This window comes from Malaclemys terrapin, chromosome 6, assembly GCF_027887155.1.
Source record: "Malaclemys terrapin pileata isolate rMalTer1 chromosome 6, rMalTer1.hap1, whole genome shotgun sequence".
NCBI classification, from domain to species: domain Eukaryota; kingdom Metazoa; phylum Chordata; order Testudines; family Emydidae; genus Malaclemys; species Malaclemys terrapin.
This window is the reverse complement of record NC_071510.1, coordinates 122145509-122161324: the sequence shown is the minus strand read 5'-3', so window position 1 is coordinate 122161324 and position 15816 is coordinate 122145509. Positions and strand designations below refer to the sequence as shown.

Genomic DNA, 15816 nt, shown 5'->3' with positions numbered 1-15816 from the left:
GGGGGTTGCAGCACATTTGTACTCTAGCACATAGTACCTAGGAGGCCTGGGGCAGTGAAAATATAATATAGACAGCCTGCTTTACATTACACCATTAGCCAGGTTTGCATCTGAACACCCCCAAAATGTGGGAAGTACAAAGGTGGCTTAGAGGTCAGGTCCTGGAACAGAGTTTTCAGGGTCAAATTCTTTATATGAGGACCATCCGCCCAAATCCTTTTTCTTCCTGTGAGCGCCTGGTGTTTGTTGAACAGGAAAGAAAAAGAAAGGGCTCAAAAGGAGTAACAAACTATGAGAAAAGGCAAACAAAATTATGACTGGGCACTTCCTAGAAAAACATCCCACTATCTTATGTAACACATGTGCTGTGAGACACAGCTTCAGTTTATCGCACAGTCTGGCATTGTCCCAAGGATGGTGCCTGGGGGATTAAGCAGAGAGCAGCTCACACTGATGAATTGAAGCTGACAACTGCGAGCATAGACCCAGCTAAGAAAAAGTAAGAGCATTCTACCGTTAAAAATGTCTTCGTCAGAATACGGTGCATGCGATTCGTAGGCATCCCAGGGATGGGCATCTATAATATATATAAATAGAATGCCCTCCTTTCAGTTACTGCAGTGCAAGGGCTTGTATTTCTACAGGTTAGGACACAAAGCAAGAAAACCAGATGTGGTCTATACTTCAACTACAAGCTGGTGAGCTCGATGCAGGGATCCCTGGGTGAGATACTATGGTCTGTGTTCTTCTGACTAGATAATCACAATGGTCTTTTGTGGCCTTAAAATCTATGAAACTGGGGCTTTAATTCATGTGAAAGATATCTAAGCAGAGCTGGTTGGAATTTTACATCTGAGACAAAGCATGTCAGAGAATGCTGATTCATCCAACATGAAACCTTCAGTAAATCAAAGTCGGGGTTCCATGGAAAACCTGTCAGCTCATTGGGGTGCTCAGGACCTCCGTTTTCCAGGGAATACAGCTCTGAGGGGACTTACAGTGCTTTCACGCTCCCTGCCATAGCGTTAAGAACCAGACGCCCTGGGGTGGGCTCCCAGGATCAGCTCTCCTAGGGCAAATCCACCATGCAGACTGCCCCCCGATAACAACAACCGTGAAATTCACAAGAATGTACGTTTCTCTCAGGAGCTGTGGGGAGTAGCTTTTGTGTCAGAAGCACCATGTGTCAGTGTTTCTTAAATGAATTTGTTTTCGAGATTTCCAGTTTGCAGGAAATGTTAAAAAAAAACATTACAATAATAGATTTATTCCCTTTGGCACTGAACCAAAGCAAAATTTCCTTTGAACTGCAAATCCTGCATTTTGGCAAGCTCTTGATCTAAGTTCATGGGGTTTTCACTGTCCTTTCTTGCACTATTCACCCTTTTTAGATTCCCCTCTGGTACCCTCTTTCTACCTTTCACAACTATGTATGTTTGCCTTATAAACGTCTCAAAAATGCCAATGTTCTACTATGCTAGATTCCTCCCACAGGCCAGGGGGTCCCAGTGGAAAAAATAACTTGAATTTCTCAAGTGACTAGGAAAAACCCAGTTCACAAAATAAAGGTCGTAACTGTGCTAAGCACTTAGAGCAGAAGCGCCGCATGTTATAGGATTGGGCCCCTGGAATGCTGCAGAGAAGCAGATATGAGCCCAGAGCAGTTTCATATGGCCTTAGAATTTGGGGTTAGGGTGGGAAGGTTTCAAAAGCCAAATCCATATATCGTAACTGGTTCTTATCATTGGACTTGACCAAAGTGAAATCCTGGCTCCAATTCCTTCCCCAGGCTTGGGGGTGTTGGATGGTTCCGATTTGGGCAGTTGACGCCCCTCTCTGCTCAGAAGCCATCTATGCTGATGTGTGTTTTGATGCATTAACATGCACAATCATTTATTTCTTGGACAAAGCGTTACCACAGAAACAGCCAGTTCAGACTCCTCCGGATTCTTCTTTAGTGACCTAAAAGGCAAAGTAGCACAATTAACTAATTGAATTTTAATCTGGAGTGGAAAAGCGTAGGAAAGATGGGGTTTCTTAAGATATTTGGCAAGAATCCAAGACAAAAGGTGGAGCAGGTGGCTACTGTCTAGCATTTCTTTCCAGTCCACAGTGTAACCTGAAATGGTAGGAGGAGTGCTCGAATTTGTTGCGTTATGATAGGAGCTGTTCTGGCTATATAAACTGGTGGGGCACTTGTTCTACTATCACTAGCTCAGCACACATTCTTTAATAGATAGTCAGATACTGCATAGCAACAGCTGCCTTGCTGGACTCAGCTGGAAGGTAAGAAGAGTTTGTTTTAATGCAGAGCTTGAATTTCTTACATATCTGTGCATTTTTCCCGCGAATAGGAAAATACAGACAGTTAAAAAAAACTCTTGAATGGAAGTAAATGAAAGTAAATAAAGCAGATTAGAGTAAGTGAAACAGCACCCGGGGACTGCCTCAACCATATTCATTACCAGCAGTTTTCTGCTCAGCACTGTAATTACATTTATTAACCTGACTGACTGTACCTTTGATAAATGCATCGTTTCTCTCTTGTCTGTTCTGTTTACCGCCTTTTAATTTTGCAAATGAAAAATGACAAGTCAAAACTGATCAGGATCAACTGTGATAGCAAAGCCAGAGATCAACTGTGATAGCAAAGCCAGAGATATTCTAATATTGGACAGATCTTTGCAAGTTGAACGATGGGTAGATTTAATGAGTGTTTGATTGTCACAGTTGAGCTACATTTGAAATGTGTGTTTTAAGAAGGCATTTATCTATGAGCAATGTGCTGGAATTTTTAAAAGGCAGCAGGTTTAAAACAAAGAAAAGGAAGTACTACTTCACACAACACACAGTCAACTTGTGGAACTCATTGCCAGGGGATGTTGTGAAGGCCAAAACTATAATTGGGTTCAAAAAAGAACTACATAAGTTCACGGAGGATTGGATCATCAATGGTTACTAGCCACGATGGTCAGGGATGCAATCCGATGTGCTGAGTGTTCCTAGTCTCTGATTGCCGAAAGCTGGGCATGATTGACAGGGGATGCATCACTGGATGATTGCTTGTTCTGTTCATTCCCTCTGAAGCAATTGGCATTGGCCATTGTCGGAAGACAGGATACTGGGCTAGATGGACCATTGGTCTGACCCAGTCTGGCCGTTCTTATGGGAAATCACCAAACACCAATTTAACCATAAATTCCTTTATTAAATCCAAAGGCCAAATGATACTTTATGTAGTAGCTCTAAATATATCTAAGAACCTAAAAATGAGCAGTGACTACACCCAATACGGTAACAGAGTATTCTTAAGTATGTGATTAGTATTCTTACAAATAGGTCAGACCTTGGGCTGACCCTCTCATTCTGGTGTACTCCAGCCAGTACTCGGGTTTACCATGGTGCCACTGGCACCATAGTGCTGGGCCCAGGCTCCAAAGGGGCCCTGGCTCAGCCCGCTCTGCTTGGGCTACAAGGCCCTGAACACTCTTCTCTGCCCCGCCCCGCCCATCACTCTCTCCTGTGGGGGCAGACGCTTGGTCCTGCTAGCTCTTGGGGCTCCGCCTGCACCGCCTCTTCTCCTGAGCACACCATGTTCCCACCCCTTCCCCTCCCTCCCAGCACTTCCCCCGCCGCCAAACAGCTTTTGCCAGAGCTCTGGGAGGCAGGGAGAGGAGCGCTGCATCCTAACTCCCTCCAAGACCCTGCACCCCTGCCCTGACTCCTGCACCCCCCTCACACACACCCAGCCCCTGCCCTGACTCCTGCACCCCCCTCACACGCACACACATCCATGACCCCAGCTCTGACTCCTGCACCGGCCCACATCCCCACCTACACACCTCGCACCAAACAGGAGTTGCCCCAAGTAAGTGCTCCACACACCAACCTCCTGCCCCAACCCTGAGCCCCCTCCCTCATCCTAACTCCTGGCCAGACCCTGCACCCCAACCCTCAGCTTGCTCCTGCACCCTAACTCCCTCCCAGACCCTGCACCACCAATATTTGGAAAGATCATTAAGTGGTCCACCGAGACCCCCAGCGATTTTTCAAGTGGTCTGTGAAAAAATAAGTTAGACTACAAAACAATCAAAGTACCGCACTTTATTTCCATTCACTTGATCAGTTGGCAAGAGCAAACAGGATAAATGCCCGTTTTTGTCAAAAAAGTCAGGATGGCAGGGACAGAGCTTAAAAAGAGAACTGTCCCGGCCAAACAGGGATGTATGGTCACCTATCTCCAGGCAAGTGGGTCTTGAGGGAGTCCGGCCAGGACGGGGGCAGCCTTAGCCTGGCTAATCATGCCACTCCCGAGAGGCCGGAGTGATTCCCCAGCCTGGCACTGGACTGGCCCTGGCCGCGCTGCCAGCTCAGCCTATCACCTTCCAGCAGGGCTGGTGAGTGTGGCCAGGGGGCAGGGAGTGGGTCTCTGGAGGTGTGGGGAGGTCTGTGTGTTGGGATGCTGGGCAGTGGGGGGGGCTGAGTAGGGTGCTGTGTAGTTGTGGTGGTGGGCTGTGGGGAAGTGCATTGGGCAGTGTGGTGCAGCTCTGTGGAGGTACTGGGCAGCGGGGGGTGCAAGCCTCTGTGCATTTGTGGTGGAGGGTCTGTGTGGGGGACTGATGGGCATAGCAGTTCCAGGGGACACTGGGCATAGGGAGTCAGGGGCTGTGTGGCATGGCATGGGCCCACCCCCAAAGGGAAGGAGCATGCTGGCAGCACAGGGCTGGGCGGGCCAGTGTGCGTCTGGCAACTGCGGGTTTGTATACAGTGCCCTTGCACTGGGCTGGGTGGAGCGGGGCCAGCCCCACCATGCTATGCCCCATTGCCCCTGGTTGGCCCCTTGCTCTGGGGACCGACCTCCCCACGCCATGCTCCTTTGCCCCCAGGGAGGCCCACAAATATGTTTGGCGCTGGGCCCACAAAAGGTTAATCCGGCCCTGACTCCAGCATGATCAGGTAGGGTCTGACCAATAACTTTCAGATTCATGGCTCTCTTTATACCCTTCAGCTAACTTGATAGCTTTAACAAAAACCCAGTTTGAGGCAGTTTATCCTTGCCGCTTTCCTTCCTCCAAGCTTCCCTTTCTTGTCTTCTCCCCCCATTCTTGCTTGCCAGCAGAACAGTGGAAAAGTTTGGGCTTGTTTCTTTGAAGACAATTTTCCTTTGTCTTGTTCGTGCAGCTCTTTGTTAGTTCTGGAATCAGACATTCTTCCCACATTACAAATTACACTACTTATTATTCTCACAGCATTCTTTTATTTGCTTTTTGAGACCCTCTCCGTATTAGCCAGAATCCATAAAGCAATTACATTATTTTCTTAACCAAACTTATGCTAACTCTAATTGTTTAATTTCATAATTATCCTACATTCACCACCTTAAAACTCTACATAGTACATGGGGTTTACTACATTAAGCATTTTAAACATACATCTATGATTTTGCAACATCTTGTACAACTAATAAACTTGACAATACAAAATCAAGATTACAATTACACTGATAACTATCACAGCTTTGAATGACAATCTTCACAATGGATGTAATTCCACTTTGCATGCTTGGTCCCACAAGGTGGAGCTAGTTAATTGCCAAATTCTCTGTGCCTGGCTTTTAAGCTTTTAAGATCCAGGTTCAAGTGAAGATAGAATGCCCAAACTTGGGTATTGTTTTTAAAGCATCCTCCTGTAACCTGAAGTCAGCCTGTCATTCAGTTACATTATGGAAAATGGGTTTGGGATGTAAAGTCTTTCCATTTATCACTGCAGTGAATTTTGCTGGGGTACAAAACATTGGCCAATCAGAATTACAATTTTTGGATCTATACCAAAAGTGGTTATTTCCAGCCACCAAGCAACATTTACCATTCCCAGCATAAGTACTTCACCAGTTCCTCAGCATCTCAACCGTACTGTGCAGTATGGAGAGTGCTCCTGCAGCGTGAACTCACACGCCAGCAGCTCTGTCGGTAAGACATTACACGGGCATATGTAGGTGTCTCCCAGGTGCAAGCAACAGGACAAGGGGAGGGATAGCTCAGTGGTTTGAGTATTGGCCTCCTAAACCCAGGGTTGTGAGCTCAATCCTTGAGGGGGCCATTTAGGGATCTGGGGCAAAAATCTGTCTGGCGATGGGCCCTGCTTTGAGCAGGGGGTTGGACTAAATGACCTCTTGAGGTCCCTCCCAACTCTGATATTATATTCTAGGGCTTTCCAGATCTTGTCCTTATCTCACAACAGTATTTGAGGAGGAAAAACAAACTCTTTTCCAACTTTATAAGTTACCGTATCTTCCAGTACTCCAAGAGGTATAACAAGGGTTTGAATGACCTCATGTTCTGCAATTTCTGGGATGGATAGCGTAGGTGGGATAAGGAGTCCTGTACGCTTTTCATGGTATTGGAGCCTGGAGAGGTTTTGTTGTTATAGTTTTACACCAATCCAGCTCATCACATTTTCCATTTCTCTGGGGTTATAAAAGAGGGCAATTTCCCTTATTCCATATCAGTGAGAGTGGCCTTGGTTTTGTCTAGTACATTCTCTCCCGGCATAGAACAGGGTATGGCCCTGGCCATTGCCCCGTTTTGATAACCTTAATTGGTTTGGTTAACTTGTTCATTGACTTTGTGCTTACTTCCTTAAACAAACTGCATATTATATACATTCAGAAGTTATTGATTAATGAGTTCTTTCCTGTGCTCACTCCTCGGGCTCAGGATGTCCTGGCGTTGGGATGCTTGGTCATGTTCCCACCAGGGCTCAATGGCTGGTTTCAGATTGATGTGCTGGCTCCAAACCACCCTGCTCCATCACTGGCAGATAGGCTCCATCGGCCTCGCCTTTGAATTGCTTCGGGTGCCTTTACTTCTGCATTTGTCTCAACAAAGTCTTCCCAATAGTCCTTTATCATTTTGCCCTACAATTAGCCGAGCTCCGGTCGACAGAATCCTTTTGGCAAAGGCAATGAAATCAAATTAAACAAAGCGGTACATGTCTACATTGAACATCATTGTATAGCACTTCTTTAAGGGGCCTTAAAACCAATCCATTACCGGGTCCTGCCTCTGCCTTGAAGCACTCTGAGTTTTTCTTTTCAATGTACCTTTGTGCCACCCTTATTTCTACCCTTTTCGATACCCAGAAAGGTACATATTGATAAGCCCTTGTTTGCGTAAACTTTACAGGAAACATAAAACCTGTATAATGCCCCTCAGGCCTAGCATACCCATATGGAAAATTCAAGGTACCATTCCCTAAATAGGGATTGATGCAACGGGGGATCAATTCTTACACAATTATCATGGTTTGCTTGTTCTTAGACCACTTACAGAATTGAATGCGATATCTAGTGGCATTGTTTATTTCACCCCACCACTGACCTGGATTTCTGGCCCCACTGGTCACCTCAGTGACAGAGACTTCCTCATATCCCCAAACTTAGATTGTTATTTCTGTGTTTATTGAGTTGCATTTTCCACAGACCGCAGTGGTAGACCTTTTATGCGCGATGACACCAGCTTCGCCATACGCTGACAGTAGCCTTAAAAATCCAACCCAATTTCTGGTGTTCCCTTCATGGGAACCTTTGTGCAACTTTAACTGAGTAGCAGGTAGCCATCGATCCTTGCTTTTAGGTCCTGCTTCTATTTGTACCAAATATACTGCAGGGCTGAGATTTTGTATTATATAGTATGGACTTCTCCATCCAGATGCCAAAAATGGGGGGGTCGTCTGGGGTTAACTGCACCATCATTCTGTCCCCTGCTTGCTAATCTACATTTTGGGCTTGTTTGTTAAAGCATGCCCTCATTTTGGCATGATCCTGCCCCCGCTGCTGTGCAATAGACACATTCATGTCTCATAAATTTTCTCCCAGCAGTCTAACTGGCTGAGCTGTGACCAACCCTTCCTTCATTAGGTTTGGCAACGGGGTCAGTGAACAAATGTTCTGGGAGTCTCATCTCTCCACCCATCCTGGCAATAAAAGGAGTGACACCGGCTGGTTTACTTTGGCTTCCCCCTTAAATCCATAAGAATCAAAAGCCACTTTTCATCCCAGTCTTTGCCTGATTCACACACCACATTGTTTTGATTGTTCTGTTTGTCCTTTCCACTAAGCCAGAAGCCTGGGGCTGGTAGAGTATGTGACATTTGTGACGTTGTGCAGTCTATATGGTTTTATAAAAACTTGATAATAAGTCAATATAATGTAACTGAGCTGGTTTTAGAGAAAATACGGTAATAAGTGAATGTAACGTAACTGGGATATGCTTCATGCAAAAGGTCTCTTGTAAGGTATCATTACAAAGCTTATAATCTACTGAGTATGATCATCTGATTTGTATAAATGTACCACTCTTGTATCTAAAACTAGAAATATAAAATGTAACTCTGAGGGCCTATTGTAATTGTGTAAAGTGTGGACCATTAATGATGGTTTGGAATCTTGATGACTCCCATTGTCTGCAGATGGCTGTATTTACCTGTGAGTCTTCCTGTATATGTGTGTGCTGGCAAGTGAGTAATGAAGTCTTGCAGTGACATGTGATCATGTCACCTGAACTGGAATCCATCTTTAACCTGGTGCTTTTCCAGTGAGGGGGGGTGGAAACCCAGAGAGACAAAGAGTTCCCGCCTTATGCAAAAGATATATAAAGGGGGGAAGAGAAGAGAGAGGGAGAGAAGCCATCATGAAGAATCCCCTAGCTATCACCTGAGCTGCAACAAGAGCTGCACCAGGGGAAAGAATTGTGCCCAGGCCTGGAAGGTGTCCAGTCTGAGAAAAACTTACTGAAGCATCTCTGAGGGTGAGATTATCTGTATTCAGTTTGATTAGGCATAGATTTGCGCATTTTATTTTATTTTGCTTGTGACTTACTTTGTTCTGTCTGTTACTACTTTGAACCACTTAAATCCTACTGTCTGTATTTAATAAAATCACTTTCTATTTAGTAATTTACTCAGAGTATGTATTAATACCTGGGGGAGCAAACAGCTGTGCATATCTCTCTATCAGTGTTATAGAGGGCGAACAATTTATGAGTTTGCCCTGCATAAGCTTTATGCAGGGTAAAACGGATTTATTTGGGTTTAGACCCCATTGGGAGTTGGGCATCTGAGTGCTAAAGACAAGCACGCTACTGCGAGCTGTTTTCAGGTAAACTTGCAGCTTTGGGACAAGTGATTCAGACCCTGGGTCTGTGTCTGGAGCCAGACGGGAGTGTCTGGCTCAGCAAGACAGGGTGCTGGAGTCCTGAGCTGGCAGGGAAAACAGAAGCAGGGGTAGTCTTTGCACATTGGGTGGCAGCTCCCAAGGGGGTTTCTGTGATCCAACCCGTCACAGTGGCGTAGTCGAGCAGGATCTGTGCACAGCTGATTGCTTTGAGATACTGGTAGTGATTTTAAGTGAGTTTTAAGTGTGGTGGCTGGAAAACAGACAAAGTGGTTACTGGTTTGTTATTTTCTGTTTGCTTATTTCGGGAAAGGGAAGTAGGGACAGAAAAGGAAGCAAAATAAGTAAGAATGAAGATCAAAAGAAGTTAAAACTACACAAGTTGCAAATTGCCCAGAAAGACTGAACAATGGGCGCTGGGAATGTCTCTGTTAACTAAGAAGCCCCTGAGCTGAGTGCATCTCAGTTTCAGTGAACTGCAGATGGGTGTGGCCCAACCTCTGTCTGTGCTGAGGCTGACTGGGGTGTCTAATTTAGCAAGACAGGAGTGGAGGGGTGCCTGTTCTGGCAGGAGGGTGTTCTCTGTGGTATCCCAGCTCATCAAGTGATGGTCTCAAGGGAAGATAAATGGAAATTGATGTACAATTTGCCTGGGGAAAGCCTGACCTGGAAAAAGAAAAGGCTGCCCACCAGCCTGGACTTAAGAGACAAAGCAATTAAGACCCAGAAGCATGACCTGGCTGTAATGGAGTGGAAGAGGTGCACAGAGACATGTATCCTGGAGCTGGAAGTTGGGGTCCTGGTGACTGCTGCGGTGGGAACAAACCCCAAAGACTCTAGCTGGAAGCAAACCCAACCTGAGTGAAAGGGGGGGGATTTTGCTGGCCAGCGAAAGGTCCCTCATAGCTGGAAGGTGTGAGCCTACAGCTGGGTCAGGGTCTCTTTCCCTTTTGGGGGACACAGGAGTGTCTGCCCCATAGGGGAGCCCAAAAATGAATTTTAGGTATACTGCCTCCACCATGGTCAGTGTCCAAGTCTCTGGCAGTAAGTTCAGGAGGAGGGTGTGACGTTGTGCAGTCTATATGGTTTTATAAAAACTTGATAATAAGTCAATATAATGTAACTGAGCTGGTTTTAGAGAAAATACGGTAATAAGTGAATGTAACGTAACTGGGATATGCTTCATGCAAAAGGTCTCTTGTAAGGTATCATTACAAAGCTTATAATCTACTGAGTATGATCATCTGATTTGTATGAATGTACCACTCTTGTATCCAAAACTAGAAATATAAAATGTAACTCTGAGGGCCTATTGTAATTGTGTAAAGTGTGGACCATTAATGATGGTTTGGAATCTTGATGACTCCCATTGTCTGCAGATAGCTGTATTTACCTGTGAGTCTTCCTGTATATGTGTGTGCTGGCAAGTGAGTAATGAAGTCTTGCAGTGACATGTGATCATGTCACCTGAACTGGAATCCATCTTTAACCTGGTGCTTTTCCAGTGAGGGGGGGTGGAAACCCAGAGAGACAAAGAGTTCCCGCCTTATGCAAAAGATATATAAAGGGGGGAAGAGAAGAGAGAGGGAGAGAAGCCATCATGAAGAATCCCCTAGCTATCACCTGAGCTGCAACAAGAGCTGCACCAGAGGAAAGAATTGTGCCCAGGCCTGGAAGGTGTCCAGTCTGAGAAAAACTTACTGAAGCATCTCTGAGGGTGAGATTATCTGTATTCAGTTTGATTAGGCATAGATTTGCGCATTTTATTTTATTTTGCTTGTGACTTACTTTGTTCTGTCTCAGAGACTAACAAATTTATTAGAGCATAAGCTTTCGTGGGCTACAGCCCACTTCATCAGGTGCATAGAATGGAATATATAGTGAAGATATATATATACATACAGAGAACATGAAAAGGTGAGAGTTGCCCTACCAACTCTAGGAGGCTAATTAATTAAGATGAGCAATTGTCAGCAGGAGAAAAACAACTTTTGCAGTGATACTCAAGATAGCCCATTTAAGACAGTTTTTCAAGAAGGTGTGAGGACAGGGCCGGCTCCAGGCACCAGCCGAGCAAGCTGGTGCTTGGGGCGGCAGCTCGTAGGAGGCGGCATTCCGCCCAATCCTAGGGCGGCATGGCCGCTTTTGTTTGTGTGTGTGTTGTTACGCGCCGGCCGCTCTGTAGGGGGCGGTGGCGCAGAGGATGGGAGCGCCCTGCAGCAAACCCGATAGGGCAGCCCGCGTCCTGCCCTCCCAGCCAACTGGAGCAGTGCAGAGCCCTCGCAGCAGGCGGCGGGGCGGGAGAGGCCGCGTGGCAGCGCCCCGCTGAAGCCCTGGCCGCTCCCCTTCTCTCTCTCTCCCTCCCGCTCCTTCCCCCTCCCCCTGGCTCTGGCCGCGTTGCAGGTTTGGGTTTTTTTGTTTGTTTGCTTGGGGCGGCCAAAAAGCCAGAGCCGGCCCTGTGTGAGGATACTTAACATGGGGAAATAGATTCAATGTGTGTAATGGCTCAGCCATTCCCAGTCTCTAATTAAGCCTAAATTGATAGTATCTAGTTTGCATATTAATTCAAGTTCAGCAGTTTCTCGTTGGAGTCTTAGAGATTAACAAATTTGTTTGAGCATGGGCTTTCGTGGGCTGCAGCCCACTTCGTCGGATGCATGGAGTGGAGCATGTAGTGAGGGGATGTGTATACATGCAGGGAGCGTGAGGGGGTGGGAGTTGCCCTGCCGGCTCTTAGAGGCTAATTAATTAAGATGAGCAGTTGTCAGCAGGAGAAGGGAAACGTTTGTAGTGATACTCAGGATAGCCCATTTAAGACAGTTTGACAAGAAGCACTTTTGCAACAGAAAAGCTTCAAAAACAGACTCCAACGAGAAACTGCTGAACTTGAATTAATATGCAAACTAGATACTATCAATTTAGGCTTAATTAGAGACTGGGAATGGCTGAGCCATTACACACATTGAATCTATTTCCCCATGTTAAGTATCCTCACACAGGGCCGGCTCTGGCTTTTTGGCCGCCCCAAGCAAACAAACAAAAAAACCCAAACCTGCAACGCGGCCAGAGCCAGGGGGAGGGGGAAGGAGCGGGAGGGAGAGAGAGAGAAGGGGAGCGGCCAGGGCTTCAGCGGGGCGCTGCCACGCGGCCTCTCCCGCCCTGCCGCCTGCTGGGAGGGCTCTGCACTGCTCCAGTTGGCTGGGAGGGCAGGACGCGGGCTGCCCTATCGGGTTTGCTGCAGGGCGCTCCCATCCTCTGCGCCACCGCCCCCTACAGAGCGGCCGGCGCGTAACAACACACACACAAACAAAAGCGGCCATGCCGCCCTAGGATTGGGCGGAATGCCGCCTCCTACGAGCTGCCGCCCCAAGCACCAGCTTGCTCGGCTGGTGCCTGGAGCCGGCCCTGTCCTCACACCTTCTTGAAAAACTGTCTTAAATGGGCTATCTTGAGTATCACTGCAAAAGTTGTTTTTCTCCTGCTGACAATTGCTCATCTTAATTAATTAGCCTCCTAGAGTTGGTAGGGCAACTCTCACCTTTTCATGTTCTCTGTATGTATATATATATCTTCACTATATATTCCATTCTATGCACCTGATGAAGTGGGCTGTAGCCCACGAAAGCTTATGCTCTAATAAATTTGTTAGTCTCTAAGGTGCCACAAGTACTCCTGTTCTTCTTTTTGCGGATACAGACTAACACGTCTGTTACTCTGAAATTTGTTCTGTCTGTTACTACTTTGAACCACTTAAATCCTACTGTCTGTATTTAATAAAATCACTTTCTATTTAGTAATTTACTCAGAGTATGTATTAATACCTGGGGGAGCAAACAGCTGTGCATATCTCTCTATCAGTGTTATAGAGGGCGAACAATTTATGAGTTTGCCCTGCATAAGCTTTATGCAGGGTAAAACGGATTTATTTGGGTTTAGACCCCATTGGGAGTTGGGCATCTGAGTGCTAAAGACAAGCACGCTACTGCGAGCTGTTTTCAGGTAAACTTGCAGCTTTGGGAAAGTGATTCAGACCCTGGATCTGTGTCTGGAGCCAGACGGGAGTGTCTGGCTCAGCAAGACAGGGTGCTGGAGTCCTGAGCTGGCAGGGAAAACAGAAGCAGGGGTAGTCTTTGCACATCGGGTGGCAGCTCCCAAGGGGGTTTCTGTGATCCAACCCGTCACAGCATTTTTGCTCTTTTTCCAGCATGATGAATGCACCTTTCATTACCTTCCCTGTGAAAGTTGTTCCTCGATCACCATCTACGGCCTGGGACATTCCCACCTAGAAAAGACATGCTCTGCCAATAGTCTTGCTGTAACAGGTGCAGTGGCTTTTCTAGTATGCAAGGCTTCTATCCGTTTAGTAAAGGCATCAACAATCACAGGCTATGGCTACACTACAGCGCTTACAGCTGTGCCACTGTAGCACTGCCAGTGCAGATGCTCTAAGTCAATGAACAATAGCTTTCCCACCAACGTAGCGCTATCCACACCAACGCTTAGGTCAATGTAACTTATGTCACTCGAGGGGGGGGGGGGTGGCTTATTCATACCCCTGCATGACATAGCTTATACCGTCTTAAGCTGTTGTGTGTACATAGCCACAAGTAAATATTGGTTGCTGCTTCTTGTAAATGGTAACTCACCTGCACAATTGGCAATCTTTCCAAGGATCCCTGAAGTGCTGGGCCTAGATAAATCCAAATAAATACGTTTTGTATTCCTTGGTGGATTGTTTTTAGCACAAAACATGAAGTTTTACTATTGGGCCACCTTACTTAGTCGCTGATAAGTGGCATCAGCGTTTTGGTGGGCCCCCCAATGGCACATCATGCACCAGTCTTAACATTTCCCTTTGAAGGGGCAATGGTGGAATCCAGACCGGGTCATGTAAATCATCCCCTTCACTAAGCAACAAGTTTTCCCTGACACGGAGCCATTTACCCTTCAGCTGGTTTAGCTCCCCATGAGTTACTTTGGGTGTAAAAGCGGATAGGCCTGGATCAGACTCTTGCAATGTTACTAACTCACTGTTTGCTGCTTGCGCTCAGGTGGTACCAGCAAGGGCTGGCTAATTAGGGGCCAGAACACTCCTCTGGAGCACCATCAATTAATAGTCCCATGCTGGCAAAGGTGAGGGTTCTTTAAGAGGACAGACTGCAGTTTGCTGCTCTCAGCAGCTAGCATCTGTGTTAAACTAGGACTAGATACTGGCCCGGCATTACAGTTTCACATGTCCCAAGCCCACCCGACATCTGAAACGTGTCCCGGCCCACCGCACAGCCAATACGTGTTTTTCACAGAGGCGCTACTGCTTTTCACCTCCCGTTCAGTAAGCAATAGGGTTTTCTCTGCCGTGATAGATAGGCCTGAGTGAACACGGCTGAAACGGCTGGGTCCCTGGTTGCTACAAACAGTCCAGAAGGTTTTATATAATTTGGGGCACTAGGGGCTGGGGCTGGTGTCACCTCTTTGAAAAGATACACTACCTAGATATGTATTCCATTCCCACTCCATTCCCACTCTAGCTTTTTCTGCTGCAGCGGGGAGAGGGGTGTGTGCCACAGTGGCTGAGGTAGTCAAGGACAAAAATCCCAACAAAAGCTTGTCATGCCAGTGCTGTTTCTGCGGTAGGGCGGGGCAGCTCCAAAATCACTTTAATATTTTGTTTGTCTCATGCAGTGTTTCCCAAGCTTGTTCCGCCGCTTGTGCAGGGAAAGCCCCTGGTGGGCCTGGCTGGTTTGTTTGTTTACCAGACACATCCGCAGGTCCAGCCGATCGCGGCTCCTACTGGCTCACGGTTCACCACTCCAGGCCAATGGGGGCTGCGGGAAGTGGCGCGGGCCGAGAGACATATTGGCTACCGCTTCCAGCAGGTCCCATTGGCCTGGAGCAGCGAATCGTGGCCAGTGGGAGCTGCGATCGGCGGGACCTGCGGACGCGACAAGTAAACAAACCGGCCCGGCCCGGCAGGGGCTTTCCCTACACAAGTGGCCTCCCAAGTTTGGGAAAGTTTGGTCTAGAGCTTGCTGACTGGGTTGCAGGGTGGTTAATCCCAGGAAGGAAACCTCCTACTTCACTAGCTGGGCGTTTTTCTGGGTTTAGCTTGAGTCGAGCTTTCATCAAAACCTTAAATAGGGCTTCCAATACTTTTAAATGGCTTTCCCTGTCAGTAGGCTGCACCAGCATATCATCCACACGTTGCACAACGTTTTCTTCATAGGTTTAACTCTAATTAGTTGAAGTTGTTTTCAATCTAGGGCATTTTAATCTTTTCTACTGTTGCTTTAGTTTCAATATAGTTATTCTTTTTCACTTGCAAAACACCACCATCTAGATTTTTCACTCCCTAATAACATTTACTTTACACCACAGTTAATCAGACTTTTTAGATACGATTTTTCATGGTTAAGCACCATTTTTTTTTTTATATTTGCTGATCTTTCTTGGTGCTGGGTTGTGGTTCCAAAGCACCCAGCAATCTGAAAAAGAAAGCACGGCCTATGATGACTCCTCTCTGGAGCCCTCATGGGACTTTAATTAAGTAGCATGTTTTGTTTACATTTCTTTTACCCCTGCATATGCGATGGGGAAATGCACATTCCTCCATAATTTACCATATACTGTTTATTTGCTATAACATG

The 15816-nt window shown here is 46.6% G+C and overlaps 1 protein-coding gene across 1 annotated transcript in view; it reads left to right on the top strand.

Annotated features, from left to right (window-relative positions):
* Positions 1-2220: 2220 nt before the first annotated feature.
* The window catches only part of LOC128838814 (urea transporter 2-like), a 50791-nt gene continuing 37195 nt past the window's right edge, over positions 2221-15816 (top strand). The window contains exon 1 of the mRNA XM_054031239.1: positions 2221-2286. The gene's annotated coding sequence lies outside the window, so the exon portion shown is untranslated. The remainder of the gene's footprint in view (positions 2287-15816) is intronic.